We start from the raw sequence: 20826 nt of genomic DNA, 5'->3' as shown, positions 1-20826 counted from the left end.
CCTGGGAGGACCACCTGGTCCACCTGAAGGAAGTGCTTCAGGCCCTGCTTCAAGCAGGCCTGACTATCAAGGCAAGCAAGTGCCAGATAGGGCAAAGCTCAGTTGTGTACCTGGGCCACCTTGTTGGTGGAGGCCATGTACAACCTCTCCAGCCCAAGATCCAGACTATCCTGGATTGGGAGGCTCCTAAAACCCAGACTCAGGTCAGGGCCTTTCTTGACCTGACTGGGTACTACTGGAGGTTTGTTCAGAATTATGGGACCATAGTGGCCCCTCTGACTGAGCTTACCTCCAAGAAACAGCCCAAGAAGGTCATTTGGACCCCAGAGTGTCAGAAAGCTTTTGACACCCTAAAACAGGCTATGTGTTAAGCACCAGTGTTACTGGCCCCTGACTGTAGCAAGGAGTTTATAGTGCAAACAGATGCTTCAGAGGAAGGGATTGGGGCAGTGTTAGCACAAGTTAATGAAGAGGGCCAAGATCAACCAGTTGCCTTCATCAGCAGGCGACTACTCCCCAGAGAGAAAAGATGGAGTGCCATTGAGAGGGAGGCCTTTGCTGTGGTCTGGTCCCTGAAGAAGTTGAGGCCTTACTTGTTTGGCACTCACTTCCGTGTACAAACTGACCACAGACCTCTCAGATGGTTGATGCAGATGATGGGGGAGAACCCAAAACTGTTAAGGTGGTCCATTTCCCTACAGGGGATGGACTTCACAGTGGAGCACAGACCTGGGACTGCCCATGCCAATGCGGATGGCCTTTCCAGGTTTTTCTACTTAGCTGATGAGGACTACCAGGGTGTAGGTTAGTACCCATCACCTTTCATCTGGGGGGGGGGGCAGTGTAGGAAAGTCCTCCTTTTTGCCCTGGTCACCCCCACACTTTTTGGACAGGTACTGGTGGTTACTGACTCTTGGCTGTGCCCTGGGTACTGCTTACCAGTCCCAGGGCCAGTGCTCTGTGTAAAATGGATATGCAAATTAGGCTAATTATAATTGGCTAAGTTAACCTACCTATAAGTCCCTAGTATATGGTAAGGCATGTAGGTTTAGGGACCACAGCATAGGTAGTGCACCCATAGGTGCACTGCTGAGGTGCCCAGTGTCATTTTAAAGGCAGGCCTGCCTTGCTGGCTGCTTTTAAATTAAAGTTATATGCAAATTCGACTTTGGAATTAAAAGTAGTTCCAAAGTCTCAAACTGCCTTATTTTTACATATAAGTCACCCCTAAGATGTGCCCTATGTGCCCCTAGGGCTGGGTGCCATGTAACTATAAGCAGGGACTTTATAAAAATAGTTTTATAAGCCCTGGTGAGGTAAAAACAGCCACATTTGTTTTTCCCTCATTGTAGTAAATGGCCTTCATAGGCTAGAATGGGGAGACTTTATTTTAATTTTTAAAGTCTCCTTAAATGATGCATACCAAGAGTTTGGTATCAAATTCATTGTTGTAATAAATCCCACAACTTCCAGTTGTGGGATTTAATATAACTTGTTCAGGTAAAGAGTTTTAAACTTTATCTGAAAAGTTGCCAATTTCAGCCTAGCATTGTTTTTGCTGCTGTGCTCTGGTTGGCCAGCCTTGAGCAGCTTGACCAACCTGCCTTGATGAGGTGTGAAGTGGCCTGGCTTCACACAAAGGAATGTGCCTGTGGGAGGGAATCTCCCCTCAGCAGATAGTGAGGCAGGAAGGGGGAGGGCTGCCAAACTGGTCTTCAAAGGCAGAGAAGGACATTTGGAGCAACCAGCAACACCGCCACATCCTGCAACCCCAGACAACTAGGTGCCCCCTTGATTAGATTAGGAGAGGGCAGGAGAGGGGTGTGTTTATGATTTTTAGCCACACCAGTGGGTGGGCTCAGCCAGATGTAACCTCCAAAAATCAGATTCAGCCATGATGGATTTTTAGAGAATGTTGCCTCCTGGGATTGATTTTTGCCACACTTCCCAGGAAGTGGTCATCACAGGGGGAAGGACCCTGCACCTGATTGGAGAACCAGGACCCCCCTGCTTTTCACCCAGGAGCAAAGATAAAACTGGCAGACCTGCACCCACACCTCAGATCCCCATCAGATTCCAACAAGGAAGAACCAAAGGAGAAGAAGGACTGCCCTGCTGGACCCCTGGCCTGCACCTGGAACCTGCACTCAGAAGGACTGCACCAGCTGCACACTTGGGCTTCACCACAAGAAGGACTTTGCCTGGCTTCAACTGGTTCAAGGAGGGAGTCCCTGTTTGCTACAGGTGAAAAATTGCTATCCAGAGTCCCCTGCACCAACTCCTGAAGAAAGAGACCAGCTGACCACTGTCCAGTGGCCAAAAAGGAGTTTGCGCCAGGTGCATTCTGGGAGTTGTAGTCCGCACCCCCCCAAGGACCATCTCAGAACTTCTGGACCCTTGGGATGAGCTGTGGACCCCAAAAGAACCTTAAAAGGACATCTGGGAGAAGCCCCAGAAGTTTGGAGAAGTTTGGACAACTTATGAAAAAAAGCTCCATAGAGGGACCGACCCGCCGCGGCAACTCTAGCCGGCTTGCCTCAACCGCGACCCGGCCTGATTTGCTGGTTCGTCCCGGTAAAAAAAAATCGCCGAAAAAGAGACTAAGGGGGTCATTCTGACACCGTCGGGCGGCGGGAGACGCCCGCCTGGAGGGAACCGCCGAATGACCGCACCGCGGTCAAAAGACCGCGGCGGCCATTCTGGCTTTCCCGCTGGGCCGGCGGGCGACCGCCAGAAGGCCGCCCACCGGCCGCCCGCCGGCCCAGCGGGAAACCCCCCTCAACAATGAAGCCGGCTCCGAATGGAGCCGACGGAGTTGTAGGGGTGCGACGGGTGCGGTGGCACCCGTCGCGATTTTCAGTGTCTGCAAAGCAGACACTGAAAATCATTATGGGGTCCTGTTAGGGGGACCCTGCACTGCCCAGCTTTACCGCTTCGGTCAGAATGGCCCAGGAAGCACTGCCAGCCCTTTGGTGGTGCTTCCGCAGTCCCCGGCCCTGGCGGTCATGGACCGCCAGGGTCGGAATGACCCCCTAAGTCCGAAGGTAAAAAGTTGACCGGGACCTCCCAGCCAGCGTATCCGAGGAGGGCTCCATGGACGTCGGATCAAGATCCAGGTTTACCCCGGTCGAAGGATTTTCACCTCCAAAAAACGACTAACTCCGAAGGTAAAAATCTCCACCAAGGATTCCAGCATCGCGTATCCGGAGAAGGGCTCCAGGAGGTCGGATTGGATTGCAGGTTCGTCCCGCTGAAGAAAATCTTCGGAAAAAAAAAGACTAAGAGGGTCATTCTGACCCTGGCGGGCGAGGGACCTCCCGCCGGCCCAGCAGGAAAGGCCCTGCAACACAGAGGCCGGCTCCGAATGGAGCCGGCGTTGTTGCAGGGGTGCGACGGGTGCAGTTGCACCCGTCGCGATTTTCACTGTCTGCAACGCAGACAGTGAAAATCTCCCTGGGGCCCTGTTAGGGGGCCCCTGCACTGCCCATGCCACGAAACCTGTTGCCCCCAGGAACAGGATGGCGGGAAGGGGGTCGGAATCTCCATGGCGGCGCTGCTTGCAGCGCCGCCATGGAGGTTCTGCCCAAGCAGGGGAAATCCGGCGGGAAACCGCCGGATTCCCTTTTCTGACTGCGGCTTTAACGCCGCGGTCAGAATGGGCAATGAAGCACCGCCAGCCTGTTGGCGGTGCTTCCGTTGCCCCCGGCCCTGGCGGTCTTGTACCGCCAGGGTCGGAATGAGGCCCTAAGTGTGAAGGGAAACTTTTAACCGAGGCCTTCCGCAGCCTGTAGCCGAGCAGGGCTCCATCGCGGTCGGCCTTAAACATTGACTTTGCCCCGGTCGAGGTGCAACCAGATGACCCGATTGACCTTTTTTTGTTTCTAGACGCAAAAAAAAAAAAAAAATCTTTAAAAATTCATATCTCCGGTTCCCCTTATCCGATTTTATTCGTTTTGGTGTCATTTTAAAGATAAAAATATATTCTATTTTTATAAATTGGTTTTGGATTTTTAAACTGTTTCCTGTGTTTTATTTAATTACTGTTTTGTGATATTTGAATGCTTTACACTCTGTCTCCTAAGTTAAGCCTTAACGCTCGTTGCCAAGCTACCAAGGGTTGAGCTGGGGTTAATTTACTGAGACCTAACTGGACCTTAGTGGAGGTTAGTGGCCTATTGCTAAGTGCAGGTACCTACCTGCCCTTACCAATAACCCATTTTCCAACACTTACAGGTAGGTGCCTCAGATGGAGTTGGATTCAAACCCTTCAAGCTTCTGTATGACTGCCTTGTCCAGGGGCCTCTGAGCCTTGTAAAGGCAGGGTAGGAGTAAGCTCCCAAGGAACCCCTTCAGGATGTAGTCAGCTACATATGGGCCCCACAATTCCAGATGAAGTGGTTCTGGAAGACTGCCACTGAGAACTTAGCCACCAGCCAGCAAGTCATGAAACTCTGGTGTGACCAGAAGGCGACTCTGGTTGAGTTTCAACCTGGTCATAAGGAGTGGGTGATAGAGCCAGTAGAGTCTCAGGCCTTGAAAGATCAGTGGACTAGCCCATATGAGGTAAAGAAGTGAAAGTGAGAAGCCACCTTCCTGCTGGACCCACAGATCCGCAGGACTCATCTACGAGTCCTGAATGTTAACTGCCACAAGCCTTAGTGATGAGAATTCCAATGAGGGTGGGTAGTTCTTCTTATTTTCAGCTGGTGCGAGAAATGTTAGACCTGACACCCTTGGTGATAGTCCCCCAAACATTTTTCCTTCAACCCTCCTGTTATGCTGAATTTGTTTTTGTTAACTTTCACTGTTAACCAGTGCTAAGGTACTTGCACTTTCTCTCTAATACATTGTAAAATGATCTTATACCTGATTGGCATATTTAATTTACTAATAAGTCCCAAAATAATGTAGTATGCAGTATACCAAGGACTGATAAATTAAATGCTACTAGTGGGCCTGCAGCACATTTTGTGTCACCCACTAAAGCAGCATTTTAAACATATAACTGGTCTGACATTGCAACCTGTGTAAACTGTCACTTGAACATAGCAAAATAAACCTTATGTGAGACTTAAACCTTCCTTTTTAATACATGTAAATCCCCCTAGGATAGACTCTAAACAGCCCATGGGGCTTTAAAGTTTTACATGCCCTGGTAATGAAAAACTTTCAAATTCATTTTTTTAACACTGGGTTACTTTATTACATGTAATAAGTGACAACTCTTGTTTGGGAGCAGGTAGGAATTTCATGTTTGGTGTCTAAGGGTTTTCAATTTAAAAATCTTCTGTAATGGTAAAGTCAGATATTATGTCACAATCCCGAAAATGCCACTTTTTGAAAGTTAGCATTTACTTGTTGTGACCATTTGGTACTTGTAGTCTGTTTCTGGGTCACATGACCAAGTATAGTCAGCAGTTGGCCTATGTTTAGTCCTCCCAGACAGCCACACAATAGATGGACTTGGTGTTGGCATCATGGGTTATCCTGACTTGCTGGGAAGAGCGGAGCTGTCACCTGTCATTCTTGAACTTCACAGACATTGCTTCAGTTCATGCACAAAGATCTCCACACTAGCTAATTGTGACCCCAGCATCCTAAGACCTGGGTGGGGAAGCAAGAAATTCCACTCACTTCTGTGGAAGGAAAACTTCAGAGTCTTCTTCCACTTCAAAGCTGGCACCAGGTATAAACGTAGGGCCCTCAGGCCAGACCCACTGTTCAGTACACTCCTGCACTTGTGGACACTACATAAGAAGGACTGCCCTCCTGCCAGAGAACTGCCATGCTGCTTGAGGCCTGTCCTGCTGTCTGTGAAGGAAGACTAGACCTGTTCCCTTCATCCAGTCTACCTGAGTGACTCCAAGGGATAGTTGGCTGGCCTCCTGTTCTGAGCTACATGGACAAAACAAGCTCCAGAGGCCTCTCTGCAATCCCAAGCTAACCTACTGCACTGGATCTGACTGGACCTGCATGAGACCTGCTGGCCTCTGCTGGAGTGAGTTTCTGATCCCCAAGAGCTGCCTTCCATGTGCTAGACTTCTGTTGTGGCATCAGTTGAAGTTCTCCTGTAGAAAAGGAGAAATCCTAAAGCTCTGGACTCTTCACAATCACTAACGGGCCCATTCGTTCCAAGATTTTGCAACATGTGTTGATCACCAATTAAAAGCTCCAGTGAACCTGACTCTTTGCACTATAGCGACTGCCAGCATCGACCCGGAACAAAAGATCTTCACTTTATGCTACAGTATCCACAGCCTGAAGCAACCGCCAACATGAAACTCCAGCAACAATCAGCCTTGACATCAGGCAGAATCTTTGCCTTACAGATACAACCATTCACAATGCCGAACCTGCTTTAGGTGCTACAATACAACAACCATTCACAACTCTCTCCTGAGCTCTTTGAGTCCTCTTCAACCAATTCTTTGTGCCAGAATTTGAGGATGTATCTCTTTCAGCTGGACTAACCTAGTCCCAGTATCCAGCCAATGCTCCATCGCAGTCGGCTTGAACCTGTGACCTGCACCTGGTCTTGCATGACCAGATAACCGCAACCCACGCCTTGTGCTTTTAGGTGCTATAATTTACCTTAAATCTTTGAAATTGCATATCTCAGGGTCTACTGATTGCATTTTTGGCATTTTGGTCTTAATTTATTTATTGAATTCTTGTGTTGCTTTTCACTTTATTACTGTTTGAGCGCTGCATAAATACTTTACACATTGCCTCCAAATTAATCCTGTTTGCGTTTGTGCCAAACTACTGAAGGCTTAAGCACAGGATTATTTAGTGACTGTTGTGTTTCACCCTGACAAGGATTGTGGCTGTTGCTTGAGAAGAGATCACAAATCCCTTCAAACAACAACCCAATTTTTAACAGCAGGGATTAGTCATCTAGGACAAAGTATAGTTCTCACAGCTCTACCTTTGAAATGAAAATCCCAAGTGATTCTTTCAGGAAATGAAACCGCTCATGCGGAAAGTCTTCCTAGACTTTCTGTCTCTGTTCCCAGCTGAATGAAGAACTAGTTATTGCACTGACAGAGATGAGGTAACCTCATCTCAATAGAGCTGTGATTAGAAGGAAGGATAAGATCCTGCAGCTGAAGGAAGGATATGTTTTTTTGGATGAGTACTTCAGGGAAGATTTCCAACAAATTGAGAAAACAATTTTTGGCAAAAGGTGGTGGGGATTACCCTAGACAGTTGCCAAGATTTCATGTAGAAAATTGTCCAATCTTTGGCTGGTGCTTGGGATATGGCTGCCATGTCACCACTATCTCCTCAGAGCATTCCTGGACCTGGGAAGATAACAGACAAAGAATGAAGACTCTGGGCCTGATTCAGATTTTGGAGGATGGGCTTACACTGTCAAAAACATGGAGGGTATCCTGTCCGCCGTGTTACAATCCCATTATATCATATGGGAATCGATATACAACGGACGAGATATCCGTCTCATTTGGGAAGGAGTCACCCCCATTTCTCTAGTGAATTGCTTGTTGATTTTTCCCCTGGCACTAATGGATGAGATGAGATTCTCTTAAACTGTGATGTGACCTAATTAGATTGTGTCTGTTAATTTGGTAGGGCTACCTTGCTCCCAAACTAATAACCCACTTTCTGACACATCAGGTGCAGAGGACCCAGGTGATCCCTAGCCAAACCTAAAAAAGTTAGCACTTAAGGTAGCATTCTGCAGGATCTAAATTAGAGAAAAGCCAAAAGGTTTTGCAGTCTGAGTGCCAAGTATAAAATTGAAAAGCATTTAGGCCCTGATTTATGCTTTTTGATGCAAAACTGCACTAATGCAGCTTTGCGTCAAAAAGATTAGCACTGACTAGCTCCATTTTTTTATGACACTTGGGTGTCGAATTTTTACTTTGACGCTGGGTGGCGCTAAAAAATATTTAGACTAATTTTTTCCCACGTTAACCAATGTGCCTTGCTGTAAGGCAAAATGACGTTAACAGAGGAAAAATGACTGTTGACGACATGTAAATACGTCGCAAAACGGAAATGCCCCATTTTTGTCCGCAATAGCGTCAAAAACAGACGCTAACAGAGCCAACAGTGCAAAGGAGCCCCAAAATGGATCCCAGAAGCCAGGAAAGACCCCAGGGAGACCTCATTCAACCAGGAACCAGGGGAGGGAGAAGAAAAAGAGGAAGTGTCGTTTCAGAGCAGAGGAGCATGAAATACTGGTGAGAGAGGTAACAGAGCATCAAAATCAATTCTTCGTCATCTCAAAATTGCCTATTGGAAGGAGAGAGGCGATCTGGCAGCAGACTGTGGATATGATCAACAGTGTGACAGAGGTCAGGAGAACTGTGACTGAGTGCAAGAAACACTGGCTTGACTTTAAGTGAAGGACCAAGGAAAAAATGGCACGGAACAGGAAGGCAGCACTGCAAACAGGAGGTGGGAGTCCAGCACCGCAAGAGGACTTGGATGAGATGGAAGAGATGGTTGCAATGGTCATCCCGGAGGAAATCGTCACAGGGATACAAGGACAGGACAGCGTAGAACACCAGGAAACACCACAAATGCAGGGTAAGTTGCATGGGGGAAACATATGCTTAAATGTAAAGTGCAAGAAGGGGGAGTTACATAGGACTCACACAATGCATGTCAAAGGAGCGCAGAGGGATACAATCCACATTAATCAAGTTTTACCATGCCAACGTAAGCTACACATGTATCTACGCCTTGGGAGTGCCATGCACCAATGACACATACACAACTTGGACATATTAAGAACACCAGGCCTAAATACCCACAGGTACAAATGCAGCACATGGGATGGATGGCATGGATAATCACTGTGCCACTGGTTGTGACATCACAATATCCCTTGTATGTAGTCACATCAACACCACTAACACGACCAAGACCTCAGGGACCAGGTAGTCAGTCAACACAATTCCTGCGGTTACTTCATATTGGTGTCCCTTACAGTAACACTTTGCAACTGCCTTCTGCCTCATTGTCCAAGCACATGGGTGCTGTATCTCACAGCACATAAGTCATTGCAACTGTCCCAACAGTACCCAAGCATGTGCCGGTAGCACCACCACTCCACACTTAGACAACACATCCACATGAGGCACCCATCCCTACATCACGCAGTCAGGGTGTCCCCTGGGTGCATGGAACAAGTAACTCAACAGGTGCTGGGGGAATAGCAGGCTGGGCCTATATCATTGGTAACATGCCACTACCCAGACCAACTAAACTGAAGTTGTGTTCAACCACACATATTGATGCTGAGCTGAAATGTGCCACTACAGAAAATATGTACCACAGATAGCAAACAGTAGGTCACAAAAGTCACAGGCTGAGCCAACAATAATTTGGACACAACAATGTCAGACACCTGGGAATGGGGAAATAAACACACACATACAACACATGGGGTATGGCTGTCACATAATGGCGGTTAATTTAACATCAACGGGCAGGGAATGGTGCATGGGCAAGCCCAGTGTTGGTAAAACTGCCAGTGCAGTGCACCCATTGCACTTGGCAGTATGAGACACACGTTGGGACGGCGGCTAGAAATATGTCTGCACATGGTAGCTCTGTGAGGCACTTACTCAACATTATTGATGGATCAGACAGAGCCAGTGCCAGTAAAGCCTGCATTGGGTGTAACGGGACACACCCTACTCAGCCCTGCAAATCACTCAGTGGAAAGGGAAAATGGACAAGGTATGGGACACCCTGCACTGCCCATGCTAAGTGCATGGGCTGTTCAGGGGCACACATGGGTACACCACACCACTTTACCAACAACCATTTCATGGAGGTTACACTGCCATGCAAAGGCTGGAGGAAATGTGAAAACATACCTGGGGGTTAGTGTTGAACATATCACTGGTCTGGTGTCACAGGACAGATGCCATAGCTATAAGCTGCTGGTAACCTGCCATGTCCAGGCCTTTGGCCCATGGGGCATTACACATTGGCAACAGTTGCCACTACCACCTGTGCTGTAGGGGGTGATCAATTACACAGTGGCAGTCAGGTGCCCCTTGGACTGATGCACATGAAATAAGAACTTGCCTCAGGCCCTGATCTAAGTACAACTCCTGTGAATTGGCTATGTCCATAGACACATTTAACATCAGGCACTGTCATATACAGAATAATGTACACAGCAGAAATGTAATATCCATACTCCCCATCCCTGGGTTCAACCCTGTGCTTTAGTCACATGAGCTGTACTGTCACCATGCTGCACTCATGTATCATAGCGCAAGGAGGGCTGAATTGAGGAGGGGGACATAGGTGTTTAGTAAGGTAAACAACCTACACAGACAGGAGCTGAAACAGTACTCTGCCAGGTCCATGAGTGCTATGCAAAGCAGCACACCAACACAAACGACAACATGAGGAGACATCAATGGCAACAAGAGAACAGCGTCCCGACAACGCCATCCCTGGGGTGGTGTAAGGTCTCAGCACAGCATGGGTGTATGTGAAACATGTAAGAATGTTGACAGGTGAAAATTGCCATGTGTGGTGCTGTGTCAGGAGCACAGCAACAGACATTGCAAGCCCTCACCATGCAAATGGATGCAAAAGGAGGATAGAACAAGATAAGAGTGCATCAAGACACAATAAGGATAGACAACACACTTAGAAGATTTGACGCAGTCAATAGTGGCAACTGGACTTCCATTCATGTGACATGCAGGTGTGGCATAGGGCTGTAGACTGCATCTTTGATATACTGGAACAATCCTTTGGAACTAATGGGCGCATCATAAGCCCCAAGCGCCACAGGAGCGTCACTTTCAGTGATGTTTCTGTGGCGCTAAGCACTGTGTTGTATTGACAAGGTAGCATTAAGCCACTTTTTGTGGCATTTTGGGGGTCATTACAACATTGGTGGTAAAAGCCGCTTACCGCCGTGCAGAAGACCGCCAATACACCGCCACGGCCGCGGAATTCCGCCACGGTCATTATGACCCAAAGCCCGGAATCCGCCAAAATATAGACACCCACACAAGTCCGCCACACTAAAGGTCAGTGATAAACTGGCGATAACAAATCCTCCACCGTCACGCCAACAGGAATACGCCCACACTATCATGACCCATTAATCCACGTGGCGGTCTTTCAACCGCGGTAATCCATTGGCGGTACACACCACCGCGCTCAAAATATACACACATATACAAAACACATCCACATTGGACAATTCCAAATACACACACCTGATACACATACACACACCACTCCCACACACCCCATACAATACAAAACACCTGCCCACATCACCCACAAACCCTTACGGCCAGAATTGCGACTGAAGGCCACCACCATCTACAAACGAGCATCCACAGGCAATCAACACCATCACCCACATAACATCCATGCACCTAACACAACACACCCCTAAATATCACCCCACACATCACAACACACCCCACCCCACACATCACCCACACCACCCCATGGCACGGCAAAGACCCCCCAGGTTCTATGAGGAGGAGCTCAGGGTCATTGCGGAGGAAATCATCCGGCTAGAGCCACAGCTATTCGGATCACAGGTGCAGCACACCTCTATAGCTAGGAAGATGGAGCTATGGTGCAGAATCGTGGACAGGGTCAACACAGTGGACAGCACCCAAGAAATAAGGATGGCATCAGGAAGAGGTGGAACAAGACACCACATCGTGAACCAGGGACTGGCGGTGAACCCCCACCTCCTTCCCCACAACTAAAAACATGGGAGGAGCAGATCTTGGCTATTCTACATCCTGAGGGCCTAGCTGGAGTAGCTGGAGGAATGGACTCTAGTAAGTCAAACCTTTACTATTACATCCCCCACCCTACCTGCATGCCATCACATACCCCCACCCTCGCCCTCACCCCATCACTCCTACTCCTCACACATGTCCCAATATCACAAACCACACATCCCAACACCAAGCCCTGCATTCAACACCAAAGCATAGACACCCATCACCAAAGCACAGCCACTGCACATACCCATACACCCCCCTAAACCATCATCACACAAGGTCCTACACAGGAATGCAAGTACTGGGGTACACGGTCACCCACCCATTGCACACCATGGCACATGCAGATGCAATTATCATGCCTTTACACCCCTGCAGGACCCCTACCCAACGTCACCGGACAGGAGGGTCCAGACATGTCCACTCCACCCACAGAAGAGGCCCACAGTGATGACAGCAGCTCTGTCCAACTGGATCTAGATGACCAGCCCGGCCCATCTGGGACCTCGGGACAGTTGGTTCCCCTCACACTGACACAGGCCACTACAGAGCTTGCCTCCTCTGGAAACACCAGCGCAGCACCCACCAAGCGGGCCCATACCTCTGTCCCCAGGACACGTCAATCAGCAGTGTGTCCACCACTACAGGGAACCCAGGCTAACCCACCACCCCAACAACAACAGGGACCTGGGGGCAGTGGTAGTGGACACATGGTTCAGGGGACAGAGGCCCAGGAACACAGTGGAACTGTGAGGGGTGCTGTGCGACAGGGGGAGGACTGGCCCAGGGAACCCACTCTCCACAAGGCCCTCTCCAACATCATGGGAGCCTACCATCATTCCCAGGAGACGATGGCAACGGTACTGGCCAAGTTTCAGGAGACCCAGCGGCTGCAGAAGGAACAGTATTTGGGCTTCAGGGAGGAACTCAAATCCATCAATTCCACCCTGGGCACCATTGTAGGGGTGCTGGAGGAACTTGTGAACACCAGGAGGGACACTGTGGCACAACAAGGGGCCCCTGACACTAGCCAGGACGATGAACTGCCCACCACCTCCGCCGGAGCTAGTGGACAGGAGGCACCGCCACAGGACCACCACACCAGCACCCAACCCCCTGCAGAGGGAGAACCACCCCGCAAACGGTCCCTGAGATCCAGGACAAAGATAGAGAACGATGCCAAGACCCTGCCCAGAAATGAGACCACCCTAATTGTCATCCTTTTGTCCCACTTTGTCACCCTGTCCGTCCTTAAACTGCCCCAACTCCACTTCCTATGCCCCTTTGGACAATGCACCTGTGAGACTAATAGACTGGACTCTGCCATGGACATTCCTCCACCATCACCCCTCACCATTTTACAACCCCTTCCAATATTGAGCACTTAAATAAACACCCTTAAAGGACAAAACAATCTGGAGTCTGTCTGTGATTTCGAAATAGTGTATTAGCAATTACAGTGGCAAAATGCTCTTTCAAAATTAATGTCAACATACCTATGTCACACAGCTATAGTCCATGAGGAAACAAAGCAGATGTCACACAGTGGGACCCAAATCTGTGAAATCGTGAGGGAAAGTGACAACTCAGTGACCATACACTGGGTGAAAATGACAGACAGTAGAGAGGTAGTAGATTAAAATCAGATGTACTAGGCAGTGTTGTCTTCTTACCTGTGTCTCACTGGAAGTATTGCAGGATCACTGTGTTCCTGTTGTCGATGTCCTCTTCTTCTGCTTCCTCGTCTCCACTGACCACAGACTCCACAGCTGCCAAAACACCTCCATCTGGGCCATCCTGCTGCAGAAAAAGCGCCTGTCATCGCAAAGCCAAGTTGTGAAGCATAAAGCAGGCCACGATGATCTGGCACACCTTCTTTGGTGAGTAGAATAGGGAACCACCTGTCATATGGAGGCACCGGAACCTGGCCTTCAGGAGGCCGAAGGTCCACTCTATAACCCTCCTAGTTCGCCCATTGGCCTCATTGTAGTGTTCCTCTGCCCTTGTCCTGGGATTCCTCACTGGGGTCAGTAGCCATGACAGGTTGGGGTAAGCAGAGTCACCTGCAAATGGCGAGGGATAACTGTTAGACACACACTGACTCATAGGGACATCCACAGACCCAGACAACTATTCCCACTGATTTGGGTCCAGGTGCTCACCTAATAGCCACACCCGGTGCCTCTGGAGTTGCCCCATCACATAAGAGATGCTGCTATTCTGCAGGATGTAAGCGTCATGCACTGAGCCAGGGAATTTTGCATTAACATGGGAGATGTACTGGACTGCTAAACACACCATCTGCACATTCATCAAATGGTAACTCTTCCGGTTTCTGTACACCTGTTCACTCCTGCGTGGGGGGACCAAGGCCACATGTCTACCATCCATGGCACCTATGATGTTGGGGTTATATCCCAGGGCATAGAAGTCACCTTTCACTGTAGGTAAATCCTCCACCTGAGGGAAAACAATGTAGCTCTGCATGTGTTTCAGTAGGGCAGACAACACTCTGGACAACACATTGGTAAACATAGGCTGGGACATCCCTGATGCTGTGGCCACTGTTGTTTGAAATGACCCACTTGCTAGGAAATGGAGTACTGACAGCACCTGCACCTGAGGGGGGATTCCTGTGGGACATCAGGTCTGGCTCCAACTGGGCACACAGTTCCTGGATAGTGGCACGATCAAGCCTGTAGGTGATGATCACATGTCTTTCCTCCATTGTCGATAGGTCCACCAGCTATCTGTACATCGGAGGATGCCGCCATCTCCTCACATGCCCCAGCGGACGGTGCCTATGGAGGAGAACAGCGAGCGGAGAGTCAACCAACTCGGAGGAACGTAAACACAGTTACTCTGAAAATATTCATAAATCGAAATTTGCCCGTATGAGTGGTTAGGCAAGGGCTAGGTATGTGTGACACAGTGAAAAATAAAGCCATGTGGGCCCCTGAAATGGCAGCTGCCTGACCTGTAAGGTGGGACAAGGGGATATGAGGTAACTGCGCTGGCATTGTACACCATTGCGGTAGGCGGTCGAAGACGGCGGCGCAATTCTGCATTGGTTAACATTAGACCCTATGGGTCCCAGAAGCCAATGACGATGTACGCCGGTGGTGACGTTACGCACCGCTGCGGACGTGACCGCCATTTTCTCTCTGTTCAATCACTCGATACCTGATCTTCGACAGGAGAGGACCTACACTGCACGTGCTGCTGTGACCTCAGTCTGGAAGAGACAATGGCTTGTGTGTCGGGAAAGGGCCCCTGCCTTCAGCACGGAGGAGTTGGAGAAACTTGTGGATGGGGTCCTCCCCCAGTACACGCAACTCAACGGCCCTCCAGACAAACAGGTAAGTACACTGTGAGCATGCTGTATGGGCAATGCCTGTGTGGAGTGAGGTGGATGAAAGATAGGGGGGGGTGAGAATGAGGCGTGCATGAAACGACGGTGAGTGCATGTGCGTCAAGGCAAGTGTAGGGATGCAGGCCAATGACTGTGACGGTGCAGTTGGTAATTACTTCTCTTTTCCCCTGTACAATTCCTGTAGGTCAGCGCCCACCAGAAGAAGGACATCTGGTGTGCCATCGCCAAGGAAGTCTGGACCCTGGGGGTCTACCACAGACGGAGCACCCACTGCCGGAAAAGATGGGAGGAAATTCACCACTGGAGCAAGAAGACGGTGGAGGCCCAGCTGGGGATGGCCTCCCAACGTGGGAGGGGTGCCCGTCGCACCATGACCCCTCTGATGTTCAGGATCCTGGCGGTTACGTATCCGGACTTGAATGGGCGCCTGAGGGCATCACAGCAGCCACAAGGGGGTGAGTACACTCTCATTCTGCTGATTCAGCGTGCATTTTAGGTGTCTGGGTGGGGGAGGTGGGCTGTGGGTTCCCCTAGGCCAGGGCGAGTTTGGTAGTTAAGTTCCCTACTTCAGGCAGGCCCTGTGGCACCCCACCCCACCTGCGTACAGTGCCAACTACACCTAGTCAGGCTCCTGTGACATCCATGTGTGCAGAAATCGGCCATAGCCTTGTAAGCCATGTCCCAGGGATTGAATAGTGGACCCCAAGTGTCCGCCAACGGTAGCGGTATTGCATGCACTGAACATGTCTTTCTTCTGTCTCCCCACCCCCCTTTTTGTGTTCTCCCTGTACTTGTGTGCATTAGCATCATCAGGCGGAGGAGCAGTGGCACTGCATCCCAATTGGCCCTGGAGGGCGAGACTACGGACTCTGAATTCACCAGTGGGACGGAGGGCGAGGGGAGCTCCACGGCAGGGACAGGAGCTGACACCAGCGACACGGACTCCTCCTCTGATGGGAGCTCCGTTGCGGTGGCGGCCCCATCTGTGTCTTCCGCATCTACAGGTACAGCTGCCACCCCCCACCATCACCACCCTCCCAGCAGCCCCTCAGCCTTTACCCCGTGCCCGCTCACCCAGGAGGGTGGACATTACCTTCGCCCCAGGTACCTCAGCCCCTGCCCCTGTCACACCTGCTGCCCTCAGTGACGAGGCCATTGACCTCCTCAGGTCCCTCACTGTTGGGCAGTCTGCCATTTTGAATGCCATTCAGGGTGTAGAGAGGCAGTTGCAACAAACCAATGCATTCCTGGAGGGCATTCACTCTGGTCAGGCAGCCCTTCAGCAAGCTTTTCAGACTCTGGCCTCAGCATTGATAGCATCCATTGTCCCTGTCTCTAGCCTCCCCCCTCCAACTTCTTCCACCCAGACCCACACGCCTGTACCTCAGCCTATCCCAAGCACACCATCAGACCAGCATGCACACACCTCAACACACAAGGGAAGCTCTGGCAACATAAGCACCACACATCCCACAGGCACTCACGCAAGCATCACACACATGCAGACACACCAACATCCAATGCCTCCACTGTGTCCCCCTACTCATTGTCTCCTTCCTCCACCCTGTCTCGTCTCCACTCACACTTGCATGCACTACATCCTCAGCCACTACGTCCATCACCAGCACACCCACCACCACATCCCGCTCATGTGCACTCACCACCCCCACTACCATTCACACATCCCCTGTGTCCTCTCCCAGTCTGTCTGTGAGGCCACCTCCCAAGGTACACAAACGCAGCCACACACCCACCCAACAGCCATCCACCTCACGACAGCCTCCAGCCCATGCACCTTCACCCAAAGTCAGCAAACGTACACCTCCTACAGCCACAACCTCTTCCTCCACTCCCAAACCCCCTCCAGCTACCCTTCCCAGTGTTCTTAAGAAACTTTTCCTGGCCAGCCTTGACCTCTTTCCCTCACCTCCCCCACCCCGTCAGTCTCCTAGGGCCCGACTCTCCAGGTCCCAACCTAACACCTCAGCCACAACATTGGCGGGACTAGTGGTGCCAGTAGTCACCGGATTATGGAGTGCACCAGGCAGCAGGGCAGGCAGTGTGGCAAGGAGCCACAGCACGGACAGTCCCCCACCTGTCAAGCATAAAAAGTTGGACAGTGCCCGGCGGGAGAGGGGAAAGAAACCATTCACCAAAGCTGCTCCCAGGGGTACAGTTGGGAGTGTGGAGACAGCTGCGACACCATCCAAGGTGGGAAAGGGGCACAGTAAAACCGGAAAGTCTGGGAAGATCAGCACGGCGGACAAGACCGCCACCAGCCACACTGCACAGGAGGCGACCGCCAGCAGCAGCCCTGCTGCCACAGACAGGACCGCCAGCAGCCACACTGCCCAGGAAGCGACCGCCAGCAGCCCCGCTGCCACAGACAGGACCGCCAGCAGCCACACTGCCCAGGAAGCGACCGCCAGCAGCCCCGCTGGCCAGGACAAAACTGCCAGCAGCTGCACCGCTGCCCAGGACACCGACGTCAGCAGCCCCGCAGGCCAGGACAAAACCGCCAGCAGCTGAACCGCTGCCCAGGACACCGCCGCCAGCAGCCCCGCAGGCCAGGACAAGACCGCCACCAGCTGAACCGCTTCCCAGGACACTGCCACCAGCAGCCCCGCAGGCCAGTCAGCACAAATGATTCTGACGCTACTGAGTCTGCCACGGGCAGGATGAAGCACTCTGGGCACAAGGCCCCCTCTAGAACCAGTGGAGAGATACATCCACTACCTCTGTCCTTGGCAGGATGAAGCACTCTGGATACAAGGCCCCCTCCAGAACCAGTGGAGAGATACATCCACTACCTCTGTCCTTGGCAGGATGAAGCACTCAGTGCACAAGGCCCCCTCCAGAACCAGTGGAGAGATACATCCACTACCTCTGTCCTTGGCAGGATCTGTCCTTGGCAGGATGAAGCACTCTGGGCACAAGGCCCTCTCCAGAACCAGTGGAGAGATACATCCACCACCTTTGTCCTTGGCAGGATGAAGCACTCGGGGCACAAGGCCCCCTCCAGAAACCAGTGGTGACTGTTATCCACTTGAGAGACTGTGGCTTTGCACTCCCCAGGATTAAGCAGTGGGCAAACCACCCACTGTAGAGACTTGAGAGACTGTGGCTTTGCACTCCCCAGGATTAATCAGTGGGCAAACCACCCACTGGAGAGACTTGAGAGACTGTGGCTTTGCACACCCCTGGTTTAAGCAGTGGGCAAACCACACACTGGAGAGACTTGAGAGAATGTGGCTTTGCACTCCCCAGGATTGAACAGTGGGCAAACCACCCACTGGAGAGACATGAGACAGTGTGGCTTTGCACTCCCCAGGATTGAACAGTGGGCAAACCACCCACTGGAGAGACTTGAGAGACTGTGGCTTTGCACTCCCCAGGATTAAGCAGTGGGCAAACCACCCACTGTAAAGACTTGAGAGACTGTGGCTTTGCACTCCCCAGGATTGAACAGTGGGCAAACCACCCACTGGAGAGACTTGAGAGACTGTGGTCTTGCACTCCCCAGGATAAAGCAGTGGGCAAACCACCCACTGTAAAGACTTGAGAGACTGTGGCTTTGCACTCCCCAGGATTGAACTGTGGGCTTGGAGCCCCCTCATGGATCTGGCTTTGTGCACTCAAACGGCTGAGGTGCCCCCCCCCCTTCGCGTCCCCCTGAGGTGCCTGTTTTATTTTTATCAGATGCCCCAGCAGTGTTCTCTCCGTTTTGATTGGGTATTGAGTGTGGGCCTCGCCCATGCCTTTTGGGCCCAGTGATCCACGGACTATGATGGTGGAATCCCTTGGACTTGTGTTCTTGGTGTATATAATTGTATATAGTACAAATGTATGTATTTGTAAATATTTTTGATGTATGTAATTGAATATATCACAATAATTTGACTCATTTCCTTTAGTCCTTGCATTCTTCCAGGGGGGCTGGGGGGGGGGGTAACTGTTATGTATCAATGTGTATTAGCGTGTGTGTTGTAGTGGGTGAGGGTGGGGGTGGGGGTGTTCCGTGTGTGTGTCACTCTCTTTTCCCTCCCCCTCCCCTGTGTCGTAGGTGCAGTACTCACCGTTGTATTCACCGCCGGCGTTCGTGCTCCTGGTAGAGGAGCAGGAAGATAAAGACTGGCAGAATCTGGAGCTCGGGTTCCATGGAGTCCTGATTCCTCGTGGGTTGTGCAGAGGGGAGTGTTTTCCCTTCCAAGTCCTGTTTCCACCGTGTTCTTGTTCACAGTGAATCCGCCCCGGAAAAGGTGGCGGATTGGTGGGTTGTAATAGTGTGGGCGGTACATTGTGTTCCACCTGTCTGTTGGCAGTTACCGCCACGGTGTTTGTTTGTACCGCCGTGGCGGTCGGAGTGTTAAAGTGGTTGTCTATGTTGGCGGTTTCCCCCCCGGGCGTAATTCCATTTTTTTTTTCGCCGGCCTCTTGGCGGTTCTAGCGCCGCTTTAACACCGACCGCCAGGGTTGTAATGGCCACCTATGTCGCCTTGTAGAAACGTACCCTCCTGATCATGACTGTGGGTGGAAAGTGGTGAAATGGGCGTTGCTGTGGGCATGCCACAGCAACACACATTACATTTTCATGCTGCCTCAGATAAATGGAATATTGTAAACTTGAGGTCGGGCCAAAACTCTAACGCCAGCCCCAGGGGTGGCATTAGCAGGGTGCCACGAGGAGGATACATTTATACATCCTTCTTTTCTGCTTTTCCATTGTGGGTTGCATTCTGCAGCATGCTTAGGAAGAGCGAAATGCCAGAAATTATTGTTTATGAGCTTGAAGGTGTTCCTGTATGCACATCAACAATCATATGTAAATGACGATTTGTCTCTTCTGTGTGTCCTGCATTCTACAGCTCACACAGAAGTGCCAAAGCGTCATTAGGGATTCTTAATGTGCAGGAAGGGACACCTTCACGCACATAAACAGTCACACCCCTCAACGCATACATCCTTGGATGATGGTGCAAGGATGCCTGCAATGACGATAGCACCTGAATCTTGCACCAGCGTGGGGGGACAACACAGGGGTACCCTGTATTCAATTACATACAGTGCATCCTTATGTTACCAAAGTGATGCAGTGCAGTGCTGATTATTTTTGCACAGCACCGTGCTGCACATATTTACATCAACATGGGCCTAATATGACAATGAGCCTCTAATATCAAGTCTGTGACGTGACTTGTCAACTGCCACAACACAGATAGACTGATTTTACACCATCTCATTGCAGAGGATGATGGCTCTCCTGTGGATCTGTTTGTCCTGGAGTACCCTGATGACCTGGATGAGCAGCTGGCAAATATAAGCCAAAAGACCCTCCAAGAAGTCCTTGTAAACCTGCCGACACCACTTCCAGTCGCAAGGAGGAGTATTGAAGTAGCAAACATCCCACAGGTCCCACTTAGCACACCAATAGTAACACCTGCCAGCACCGACACAGCAGAGGACTCCGAGGACCCAGGCACCAGCTGTGAGAGGACAGAGGTAGTAGTCCAGCTGGAGCTGGCCAAGGAGGTGTGGGTGGGGATGTAAACAATGGCAGCCAGCTTTGAGGGGATGCGGACGTGCATGGCAACAGAACAGACTGCAGGCAACCGATACACACACTTCCCAATGTTTAGAGTCCAGGAGTGTCTGAAGGACATAGCTGCTGCCATGAGGGAGAGGCCACAACAACTTCCC

The sequence above is a fragment of the Pleurodeles waltl genome, chromosome 3_1 (genome assembly GCF_031143425.1).
Source record: "Pleurodeles waltl isolate 20211129_DDA chromosome 3_1, aPleWal1.hap1.20221129, whole genome shotgun sequence".
Lineage (NCBI taxonomy): Eukaryota > Metazoa > Chordata > Amphibia > Caudata > Salamandridae > Pleurodeles > Pleurodeles waltl.
The sequence above is the reverse complement of the archived record's forward strand: the minus strand, read 5'-3'. Positions refer to the sequence as shown.